Source organism: Vigna unguiculata, chromosome 10, assembly GCF_004118075.2.
Source record: "Vigna unguiculata cultivar IT97K-499-35 chromosome 10, ASM411807v1, whole genome shotgun sequence".
NCBI lineage: Eukaryota > Viridiplantae > Streptophyta > Magnoliopsida > Fabales > Fabaceae > Vigna > Vigna unguiculata.
The window spans coordinates 31,025,470-31,038,280 of NC_040288.1; the positions used below are offsets into that span (position 1 = coordinate 31,025,470).

Below are 12,811 nucleotides of genomic sequence, written 5' to 3' on the forward strand. Positions count from 1 at the left end.
CGGTCATAATGAAGAATCATATGCTGTGAAAGTTTTAGTCCGATCTAACAGTTAACAAACCCACAATCGTCAATTTACCGAGACTGCAAAATGTGAAAAATCTACAAAATTTTCTCCCCTTTCTCTCTTTGTCATGCTGCGTTTTTTGTCAATGACAATGCTTTCACACTCTACTTACTTGGAAACTCTGTCACTTACCCAAAGTTTGGGAGCCCAAACCCATATATTCAAATAGAAGTTTACCAAGGCTTTGATTAAGGCGAGGAAATTTCCTCTGATCTTTATTTATGAGGACCTACAATTGTGCATGCACTTTGTCTTTTGGTTCTCCATTTTTGTCCACTAATGGGAGGTCTTGTGATGATTCAAATCAGATCTTATTCACTCATTAACAAATCTACGTGATTTGACTCCAAGTAAGAAGAATATGATTTTGCATTTTTATTTTACTTTAACTTATATATAAGTAAATATTGAATTTGATTCTAAAATTTGTTAATTTTTTAGTTGTACCTAAATTATGTAATATAATTTTAGTTTAAATTATAAACGTTAAAATTCATTATAACTATTTACAATATAAATTTATTAAAAAGATTTGAATATTCAAAATAAATTTTACATTTATCGAATCCTCTTATCATTTGATTTTTTCGGTCAATATTATTACTTTTATATTTCCATCTCTAACTTAATATTCCACTTAGTTTCTTAACTCATGGATCAACTTACTCCATCTCGTAAAAGCATGTTTATTGATGAGTTACAGAAGAAAAACGAAAGTAAAAAGTCATATCATATTATTTAAAAAAAATCAAATAATAAAATAATTATTTAGAATTGAAAAATATTTCAAGCATTCAATAAATAACAAAATTTATTACAATTTAATTAGAAATATCAAATTTATGAGATACTTAAAATTAAAAATTAATTTGACAGATATTTAAATCAATAGTTTAATGAATTACCATATCATTTACCATAAAATGAACTTCGAAATAAATGATTCACTGTATTAATATTTTAAGAAATTAGAAATTAAATATTTGATTAAATGAAAATCGCGTGTTAATACATTTGAGGTTTTCTATTTCAAGCATAAATAAGTTGACCTTTGAAATTAATAGTTTACTTGCTATTCAGTTTGTTATTCGGTTTGATGCAAAAGTAAAAAATGAACAAAATTTAGGAGCAACGTGCATTGTATGTTAATCAAAATCCACAGTAAAAGATGTGAAGCAGAGAGTCCACTCCACATTGGTGAATAGAGATGTGAAAAGGACAACGTTTTGATGAAGATATGGAATGAAGTTGCAGGAAGGGGCAAAAAGTGTACGAGTCAACACTGCTCTCTCATAGAGATTCCACATGCAATGCACACACACACATTTTCTGTATCTTTCCACAGATAGGGACCCTCTTCCACCAATCCTATCATAATTATTGTGGAAAAACCGCGTCTTTGGACTTTGAAAAAGGCTAAGAAGAATTTTGAAAGGATGTTTGGAATGGGCACTGATATATATATATGCATTCCAACCAAATGGCGATTGCATTATAAGAAATAGATATTTGAATATGAATGAATGAATTATGAGAAAGTGTGTTTGCAGTTTGGTGCTTATGGCCTTCTGTATGATGCCTGAGCTAGCATCTCCCACCATCCCTCCTTCTTCCATCAATCAGGAACGACAGGCTTTGCTCAACACCGGTTGGTGGAATGATTATCGAAATATCTCAGACCATTGTGATTGGGAGGGTATCTCTTGCAATGAAGCTGGAACTGTTACTGCTATTACGGATGGACGATTCCTTCATCAAAAGAATTGCTTTGGATTGAGAAGTTGAACGTCACTGCCTTCCCCAATTTAGTCACTCTGTATCTAGATGGAATGGGTCTTAGAGGAACCATCCCCACTCAAATAGCCACACTCACTAACCTTAGCTATCTCATCTTGTCTAACAATCATCTCCATGGTAATAACTTCTTCTAATTCTCTTCATTTCATTCTTACAAATTCTAACTCACTCTTTCTTCATCTCCTCCAACTGCAGGATCAATACCACCGCAACTTGGTAACTTGACACAATTGCAGATGTTATATCTCTCTCAGAATTCTTTAACAGGTTTAATCCCATCTTCACTTGGTAATTTGAAGAACTTGCGTGCTCTCCTTCTTCATGCAAACAAACTTCAAGGTAATAACATGTAATTATATTTCTCTCATTTCTCATGTAATTTAATCATCTCTTTCTTGCCAACAATAGAATCTAACCATCTCTTTCTTGTTTCTTGTTCTGATCCAATTGTAGGTTCAGTACCACCACAACTTGGTAACTTGACACAATTGACGAACTTATTTCTCTGTGATAATTCTTTATCAGGTTTAATCCCATCTACATTGGCTTAATTGATGAGTTTGCAATTTCTCTATCTTGAATCAAACAAATTTCAAAATACCTTAATGGTTAAAACTATTTCTTACTCTCATCCAATTGCAGGTTTAATACCACCCGAACTTGGTAACTTGACACAATTGGAGGTCTTATTTCTATGTAAGAATTCTCTAGCAGGTTCAATCCCATCTACATTGGGTCAATTGATCAATTTGCAATATCTTTATCTGGATTCAAACAAACTTGAAGGTAACATTATAATTCTCACGTAACTTTTACTCATTTCATTCTTCACAATATTGGAGAATCTGAATGTCTCTTTCCTGCCCATGTAATTTACTCACAGGTTCAATTCCTCCTGCTTTTGGTCAACTAAAGAACTTGACGGATTTCTTCCTTCAATATAACCAAATAACTGGTCCTATACCAGTAGGTTTTGGAAATTTAAATAGTTTACAAAGATTACATCTCTCATATAATTCCCTCAACGGTTCAATCCCTCATAGTTTAGGTCGGTTGGAGAATTTGGTACACCTCTACCTTGATTCTAATCTATTACAAGGGCACATACCCGAAGAATTAGGAAATCTGACCAATTTAGAAGTTTTGCAACTTTCTCATAATAAGATTTCAGGCTTATTACCTCCAACACTTTTGCAAATGGAAAAAATGTCCTCTTTATATCTCTCGTCAAATCAGTTATGTGGTTCAATACCATTAAAAACCATGAGATGTCCCTATGCTGCAAAAGTTGATTTAAGCCATAACTTGTTTAATGGAAGCATAACTTCTAATATTGTTTGTGTCGATGACCTTAATCTTAGTCACAATTTTCTTGATGGTGAGATCCCATTTATTTTAAGAAGGGGATCTATACCTAGTCGATTAGATCTTAGTTATAATAACTTCTCAGGTAAAGTATATAAGGAACTTGCTAGTCTACCGTATATAAACCTTTCATACAATTCCTTTGACTTCTCACACGACTTTGACTCAAAATCAAAGGTACCAGACTATTGTTTTTTTCGAAAAGACTCATTAATTAATGATCATCACATGCCGAATTTTTCATACTGCCACTTGGTTTACAAAACTGATCTTCAAACCAGAAAAAGTAAGCCAAGTATTATGTTGGTTGTTATTCCCATCATTTTCTTCAGCCTTTTAGTACTACTTTTAATATTATATTTCCTAAGATCTATTCCTAAGAAAAAATGTGAAGAAATATTAACAAAGAATGGAAACTTATTTTCTGTATGGAACTATGATGGAAAAATTGCATTTGAAGATATCATTGAAGCAACCGAAGACTTTGACCTCAAGTACTGTATTGGGACAGGCGGATATGGCAGTGTCTATAGAGCACAATTGCCGAGTGGTAACGTTGTGGCATTAAAAAAACTCCATCGAATGGAATCTCAAAATCCATCTTTCGACAGAAGTTTTCGCAATGAGGTGAAGATGTTAACAGAAATCCGTCATAGAAACATCGTAAAGCTTCATGGCTTTTGCCTCCACAATCGGTGCATGTTTCTTATCTATCAATACATGGAAAGAGGTAGTTTATTTTATATTTTGAATAATGATGAGGAAGCTAAAGAGCTGAATTGGAGTAAGAGGGTAAATGTCATTAAAGGGATGGCACAAGCTTTATCTTACATGCATCATGATTGTACCACACCAATTGTTCATCGAGATGTAACAAGCAGTAATGTGCTATTAAACTCACAATTAGAGGCTTGTGTCTCGGACTTTGGCACAGCTAGACTCCTTGATCCTGATTCTTCAAATCAAACCTTGGTAGTTGGGACTTATGGCTACATTGCCCCAGGTGAAAGTCACTTTCTATTACAAAAACCACAATATTATTTTATAAATGGCGTAATAATATATTTTGATAAGTTGAGTTAACTTTGTTTGTTTCTTTGTCAACAACAGAGCTTGCTTATACATTAAGAGTGACAGAAAAATGTGATGTTTATAGTTTTGGGGTGGTGACTTTGGAAACATTAATGGGAAAACATCCAGGAGAGCTAATCTCATCTTTATCAAACTCAACCACTCAAAATATGTTGGTGAAAGATCTCTTGGATTCACGTCTTCCTCTTCCTATTCAGAAGGATGCTGAAGATATAAGTCTTGTGATAAATGTAGCATTATCATGTTTGTGCTCTAAACCAAACTTGAGGCCATCAATGCAACAAGTGACTGAGAAACTCTCTAGTTTCAAATTCCTATTAGATTTGCCTTTCCATGAAGTTTTTATCCATCAAGTGATGAGCCAAGATATATTTCATCTTTCATCCAATTTTCAAGAATGAAGTCTAGTGAGCCAAAGTCAAGGGAAGTAACAATCTTTTGCATATTTAGACAAGTAAGAATTTATCGTTCATTGAATGCAAAAAATTTAGGTAATTTTGCTTTTCTAGTTTACATTAACAACATCATTGTCAATTTGACTTAATTACCTTTATTTGTTTATAGTGTGACTAATAATGTGATCATTTACCTTTCTGGTAATAAGATTTCATGACTTTTTCCTCCACAATTAAGTGCATGTGTTTTTGGTCTATCAATACATGGAAAGATATAGTTTATTTTATATTTTAATCCATCAATTGATGAGTCCGTACATAGGTTACCTTTGACCCAAGTGTCAAGAATGAACTCTAGTGAGTAAAAGTTAACGGATGTGATAACACTTTGCCTATCAAGAACGAGTAAGAAATTTTCCTTGCTTGAATGCAACAAATGCAGTTTTGTATTTTTGAATTTACAAACCAACAACCCTTAATATTTTTGAATTTTATTTTTATTAAAACTATTTACTACCAGTAATATGTAGCTTCATAATTTGATTTTCACTTATATATTTATTTTTTCAAATAGTGTTAAGAGTGTTAAGAGTGTTTATTTTTTCACCACCATAACTTTCGTTTGCACCTCATATAGGTGAGTACCAAATTACTCTTAAACCTAGTGTTATTCTTTGTTATCCTCCTCTTTTACTACACACTTTTTTCTCAATCCCAACTCCAAATTTTATTCTTGAGAAATTTTTTGGGTTTTATAATTCAATAAATACTTTTGATTTTTTTAGATTGTGTATTTTAGAAAGTTTATATTTTTTAATTCAAAAGTCTTTTTGATTATCTGCACAATTGAAAAGGTAAAATTGAATAAAAAAAAATCAAAACTCTCACCTTCGTTTCAAATAGTGTGTCAAAATTTATCTTTCAACCACCTCCACATCCTCGGTTAGCCTTCAAAATATATTATGTTATATTAAATTTTTTAATATATTTTTAAATATCAAAATTAATGTAAATCGATGTATGAAAATACAAGAGAATAACAACACAATAAATACAATAAAAAATTCAATTTTTCATTTTACAAGCTTAAAATCACTGGTAATTGTTTTTAGTTGATTAGCATGTGCTCTTCTAAAACAAGTTATTTTGCCTATAAAAATAGAGCGTATTGCTTCAGAATTTATAAATTCTAAAATAATGGAGAAGTATCAATTTAATGAATAATATAGAATAGTTTAATAAATAATATGATTGTTAATAAAAATATGTTTCTCAGACATATTTCTTTTTACAATTTGGTTATATTTGTTAACATTCCTCCTACACAACCAAATATTTCACAATTCCTTTTCATGTTGAAACGAAATTTTAAATTGGCCTAAGTTATATACAAACACCAAAAACATCTTAACAAAGTTGATCAATTATTAAAGCCATTGAATCAAAATCGATCGTTCATGGAGATCTATGTTTGCAAACTAGTTTCGAAAATGTATTTTAAATGGTGAAAACCACATTGGTTTACATGAAATTGATGTAATCGTGATATAATCAAATTAAGAAATCTACGTTTTATATCATCGATTATATATGCTTAACAGATATACAACATATTGTCTCTACTATATAACTTTTTGAAATTTTTTCCTTTATTTTTTAATTTTATTTATACTTTAGAGAATATATGTGTTACAAATGTATACTAGTAACGTATGTTAAATATGTATATTACATAAAATAAATATATTTGAAATGTATAAGTTGAATAGAATTTTAGGAAAACATATTTTAAAAAAATATTAAAAATTCAAATATGTCTTAAAAGCTTTATTATTAGCAATTATATATATTAAAGTAAAATTTTGGAGAAATAAACTTTAGGAATATAGGTTTAAAATTAAAAAAAAAATAGTAAAACAAATATTTATTTAAGTTAAAATTCGGTTAATATAGTTATTGTTCCTTTGAAATAGATCAAGTTAGTTATATTATTGGTCTATGGTAGACATTTGATTCTAAAATTAATAAATTGTTATACAGTAAATAGTTATTCAGCTATGATTAAAAATTGTCATATTGAGATTCAAGATCTAAAGATTGGATATTGATGGTTGTTGTTGGCCCAATTAGATAAATGTTAATCTTCTAACATCAAAACTTGCACTAACCATTTAAAGGATTAATTGTCTAGTATTGTTTAAATCGGTTGGTTGTTGTATAAAAAACTAATAAAAAAAATATTAAAAAATTAAGTTAACTCAAGTTTTCTCAACGAATACGATTCATGATTTGACACAAAATTGTACTTACTAAAATCTACAATAAGGATTAGAACCTATTATGCACATATATGATACGTGTATCGGATACGACACGTATCTTATATATCGATATATTCATCTTTAAAATAATAAGATACGATACATGATAGATACGTTATATATTAATATTAATGTTAAAAAATGTATAATAATTCTTTACAAAATATAATAATTATATGATTGTTATTGTGTGAATCTAAATTTTCTTATTAGAGACCAATTATTTTGGTAGTCAAAACCTGGTAACTAATGTTAGTGACCAATTTAGAAAATAATTCATAATTAAAACTATTTTAATTATCAATTTAGAGACCAATTATTTTGGTAGTCAAAACCTAGTAACTAATGTTAGTGACCAATTTAGAAAATAATTCATAATTAAAACTATTTTAATTATCAATTTAGAGACCAATTATAATTTTTTGAAACTATTTTAGTAGTCAATTTGTCAATAAAATTGGTCACTATTCAAAAATTTTCTTGTAGTACAACGACTTTATAAATTAGATACTTGATTGATAAATATTGATAAAGTATCTTAAAATATCAGACACGGATATGTGACCCAATTTGAAGTATCGGTACATCATAGATTATAACATAAAAACATTAAAGGAAATTTGAAAGTAGTAAGAAAAAAAGAAATAAAAACATGTGTAAAAATAGGTTATTCTCCAATTCTTTCATAATTAAATTCTTTATATCATTAATTTAATTTATAAATAAATATTTTCAATTAACTAAATAACATCAATCAATTTGCTCTCTAAGATTTATCTTTAAGATTATCTCTAAGAGTATCTCATGGAAGAATGTTCCTTTAAATCTCGTAAGTAATATAATCTTAATCAATAGTTTTATCTCATAGAAAATCCAACTCAACATCCAGTCTAGTGGTTTTAATCAATAGCTATTTCTGTATAGTGATACTCGAATTGCTCCCTTTAGGGAAAATTTGAGATTTTTGTTACTTCTTATTCGGGTAAAAGACGTTTAACAATAAATGAGCTTAGTCTTAGTAAAAGTTTTCTTGTTCGTAAGATTCCATTTCTTTTTAAAAGGAGCTTCATACTTAGTTGATTGGATCTTAGTTATAATAATCTCTCACGTAAAGTACACAAGGAACTTGTTAGTATATCATATATAAATCTTTCATACAGTTCTTTTGATTTCTCACAAGTTCTTTTGAAGAAGACTCATTAATAATGATCACCACATACCAATTTCACATACTAGCACTTGATCTACCAAATCAATCATGAAATTAGAAAAAACAAGTCAATGATAATGTTGTTTGTTACTCCTATCATTTTCTTCGGTATTTTAGTACTCCTTTCAATATTATATATTCTCAATATGTATTTCCAGAAAAAAAAAATGTGAAGAAAATATAAAAAAAAAAAATGGAGATTAGTTTTCTATATGGAACTATGATGGAAAAATTGCATATGAGGATATCATTGAAGTAATTGAAGGCTTTGATCTCAAGTATTATATTGGGATAGGCTCATATAGCTAGAGCGTAACGAAATACTATCGTGTTAAAAAAATTCCATCATTTAACAAAAGTTTTTGAAATGAAGTAAAAATGTTAACAGAAATCCATCATAAAAAATATCATAAAGCTTTGAGACTTTTTCATCCAAAAGCAGTGTATGTTTCTTGTTTATCGATACATGGAAAGAGGAAGAGTTTTATTTACATTTTGATTAATGACGTGGAAGCTCAAGAGTTGAATTGGAATAAATTTGAATAAGAGGATAAATGACTTTAAAAGGATCAACAAGTTTTATCCTACATGCATCATGATATTATATTGAGATGTAACAAATAGTAATATTTTATTGAACTCACAATTATATGCTTGTGTATAGGGTAGGGGTAATAGTTCCCCGTATCGTACCTGTTGAATAAATATTTGTTTCGTATCCGTATCTATATTCATCAAGTATCCAATATATGGGTATCCACCTATTTTTTTCAGATCTGCGGGTATCCATGGCTACTCACAGATATTTACAAAATTATTTAAAAAATAAATATTTAATCATAAATTCAAATAAAATAAAATAAAATACATCACTGTCATAAATTTTAAACAAAGTTCAAATAAACTCAAATTCATACAAGTTCAAATAATTATAAAAGTAAATATAAAATGATGTCCAACACAATGAAAATCCTTTAATTAGTGCTTTGATAAAAAAACTGACTTTCTCCGATTGATTCTTGAAAAATAAACAAATGATAAACCTCAATTGTCACATGTCAAGTATTCTTATTTTGATTCCATTATTTGACAACAAACATATCATAAACGTCATTGTCTATATAGGGTTTGATGTATATGCCCAATTTCAAAGAAAGGAAAGAGAAGAATGTCAAGGGGGTGTACCTGAAAAAAGACAATGTACCAATACTTGAAGCTAAAAGAATGAAAACAGAAAATAAGACAAGATGTGTCACTTAAAAAAAATTAGGTCAGAATGTTTTTTACTAATTCAATAATGTAAAACTTGAAATCAAGCAAATAAAGTCTATCAATAAAACTAGTATTGACCTATTTATGAGTGCACATGTTTTCTTTCATATAAATACCTAAGTTATAATAGAAAACTCGAAAAGAGTAAGGTACACTAATACAAAGGTATAAAACTGTGTATGATGATGGTAGTTAACTGCCATAAGTAATAAGTAATGCATTTAACATTTTTGTAATAAACTTCTACTTTATTTCAAGTGAGATTATAAATGTCAATAAGTATAGATTATGTTTATCTACTATAAAACCATGGTAATAACATTTGTACATTTATGTGGTCTGTTGAATCATAAATATTTTAAAACTTTTTCTGTAATTAAATATTTATGTTAACTGTCACATTACAGTGTTAACAAGTTATATTTGAAGGTAGGAATTCAATTGAAAAATTTTAAAATCTTAAAAGCTGAATAGATCATAAAATTTATTAAAAACTTAAAATAAAAGTTTTTAAATTTATCAAGAACTCAAATCATAATTAAAACGTACAATTAATAAGATTAAGAGGAGTAAGTGATAAAAGTGTTTGAAAATAAATTGTAGTTCCATTAGGCAGTCATTATACATTATCCTCTGTGAGTTCCAATATTTGTCATACAATTCAAATGTCACCGATTTGAACACAAATTTTAAGTTGCAAACAATTAAGAACTAATAAGTTCAATATCTATGGATTTAGGTTTTACATCTAATTGGTGGTCACGTAATCAAGATCAGCTCCAATCCAAATCATTCTTTAAAACTGAACAAGCACCTCATTTCAAATCATGTACTGGGAAATTACGCAGAAAATTTGTGTACATAAAAATCTACTTCATATTCATACTTTATAAGTAAAAGTAATGTAAAATAGAGTAATCACCAAAAGAAGAAAACAAAGAAGCAACGAGTGAAGGATGTTATTTTAAAAGGTAATCCATGATGAGTAACTTTCCAACTATGTAAAAGACAGCAATAATTCAAAGCAGTCACTGATATTTTAAAGAGTTAAAGAATCAACCATGTTGATTACTGTCACTTCCCCACTTCCTTACGTCAAATAATAACAGAATTGTTATTTGTGTGTATAAATACAGTGTATACTATACTGCTAATTTTGTAAGCACCAATTAATGATATCTTATATTCTTGTGGCTGAAGAAATAGGCTAGTCCATAGCTGAAACAAGATGCCTTGTTATTAATTATGTAATATTAATCATTTTTAATATATCAATTTATATGTATTTCCTCTCAAATTACACAATTTATGAGTAACGTGAATTCCAGTCATACCTCGTGATGTTCAACCAAAGTGATCCAAGCCACGAAAAAAGATTAACTAGGAAAAACAATTACGATTTTATAAGATTTGAATTAGTTTATTTGAATTGAACTGAAACTTGAGATTTATAATTGATTTTTGTAATAGAAGTAACTAAATATGTTGATAATTGATTTTGTTAAAATATTTTTAATCTTCAATTATTTCCTTTTATTTAATTTTTGTAATTAAAGTAATTTTATATGTTAATAATTTATTATGTTGAAGTATTCTTTAATCTTCATCTATTTTCATTATACAATATTTTATAAATAAGAACTGAATGTTTTAATTTTTAATTTATTAAATAAAATCTTTAGTTATCTAAAACGCAAAAAAGTAAACAAAATAATAATAATCTTTAGTTATATGTAAATAAAATCTTTAGTTATCTAAAACACTCGTGATCACGTACGTGTATTTATATTTTTTAACTTTTAAAATAATATATAGTCAATATAAAATATATAATTAATTTTTTAAAATAATTGTTAGATGTTAATTAAAAAAAATAAAATATGTATAAAAAGAGAATTTTAAAATAATTGTTAAAAATAAAAAATATTTTTAAAATAACAGTTGAGAAAAAATGGTTTGAATAACGATAAATTATTTATAAAATAATTAATTTTTAAAATAATATTTAAAAATAAAAGTGAAAATATAAAATGTGGAAGAAAAAAAGTATTCTTTTTATATATTATTATAGATAATAATAATTTACTATTTGATAAAATAATGATGAAATATAAATTCATAATACGAGAATGAATGAGTATATATGTTTAGTTTCCAGACCGAAGACAAAAACAATTACAGTCAAAATTAGAGTAAATTAGAGTAATCATTTCATTAATCTCAAAATCTTAAAAATATTTAATAAATGCTTAGACACAATTCATGTGATACATGCATTATGTTGGAAAGACATTAACATGCCTCACCATAAAGAAAATTTTGACTACTTTTAGTTTTAACTTTACTCAAACTGATATTTACATATATTTGTTTTTTCTGTTTAAAGAGCTTACCTTCTAAATATAAAGGTCATTACTTGAAGAACTAATATGCTTAAAGGCACAAACTTTCCCTGAATCACTGTAAAAGAAGTTTCGGTCTGATCCATTAACCACGTTGCCATCAATGATGCTGAAAAAAAATACCCTTTGATGAAGGACACCAGCAGAGACGAAACAGAAACGGATTTCGGTTAAAAAAATAGAAGAACCTTTTATGAAGAAGGAAAACTCAAGCTAAACTATACCTACCATTCAATCCGACGTGAACTGTTTAAGAAGCAGAAAAAACCCTTAGATTAAGATGAAGAAGGAAAGTTCAGAGAAGAAGTAGAAAACTATTTAATGAAGATCGAGAATGAGAACTCGAAAACAAAGTTGAGTTATTATTCCATCAACAGAAAAGTAGATGAAGAAAAAACTAGCAGAAACCAATAAAAATATCTTACCTCAACAGATGAAGAGCAAGCAAATAAATTTTCTTCCTTCCACGATTTGGCATAAAAGAAATCTAAAGCACAATATTAAAACTATTTTGGAAATTAGCTCCAAGAATCAGGGGTGGGCAAAAAATCTAATTTTCTTAATCCAATCCACTTCTGCTCCAATCCAATCCCTTTATAATCCATTTTATTAAAAATCTAATCCATTTAAAATCCAATTAATGGATCTGGATTTCAATCTAATCTACATTTTATATATTTTATGGATTGGATATCCATTTTATAAATCAAGATTTTTAAATATGGATAATCCAAAAAATCCAATCCAAATTTTCAATTTAAATTTTTAGTTGGGTTAGACTAAAGGTTGAGATGGACTATGCTAAATTCAGACTAGGACGCGCCTTGCTCGACGATCTATACGGATCGAGCAGGCCCGACGACCATAAGAGGTTGGACGACCTATACGGAT

At 28.2% G+C, this 12,811-nt stretch overlaps 1 pseudogene; it reads left to right on the forward strand.

Moving 5' to 3' along the window:
• Positions 1-1,561: 1,561 nt before the first annotated feature.
• LOC114166870 lies at positions 1,562-4,884 on the forward strand (annotated as a pseudogene).
• Positions 4,885-12,811: the final 7,927 nt, after the last annotated feature.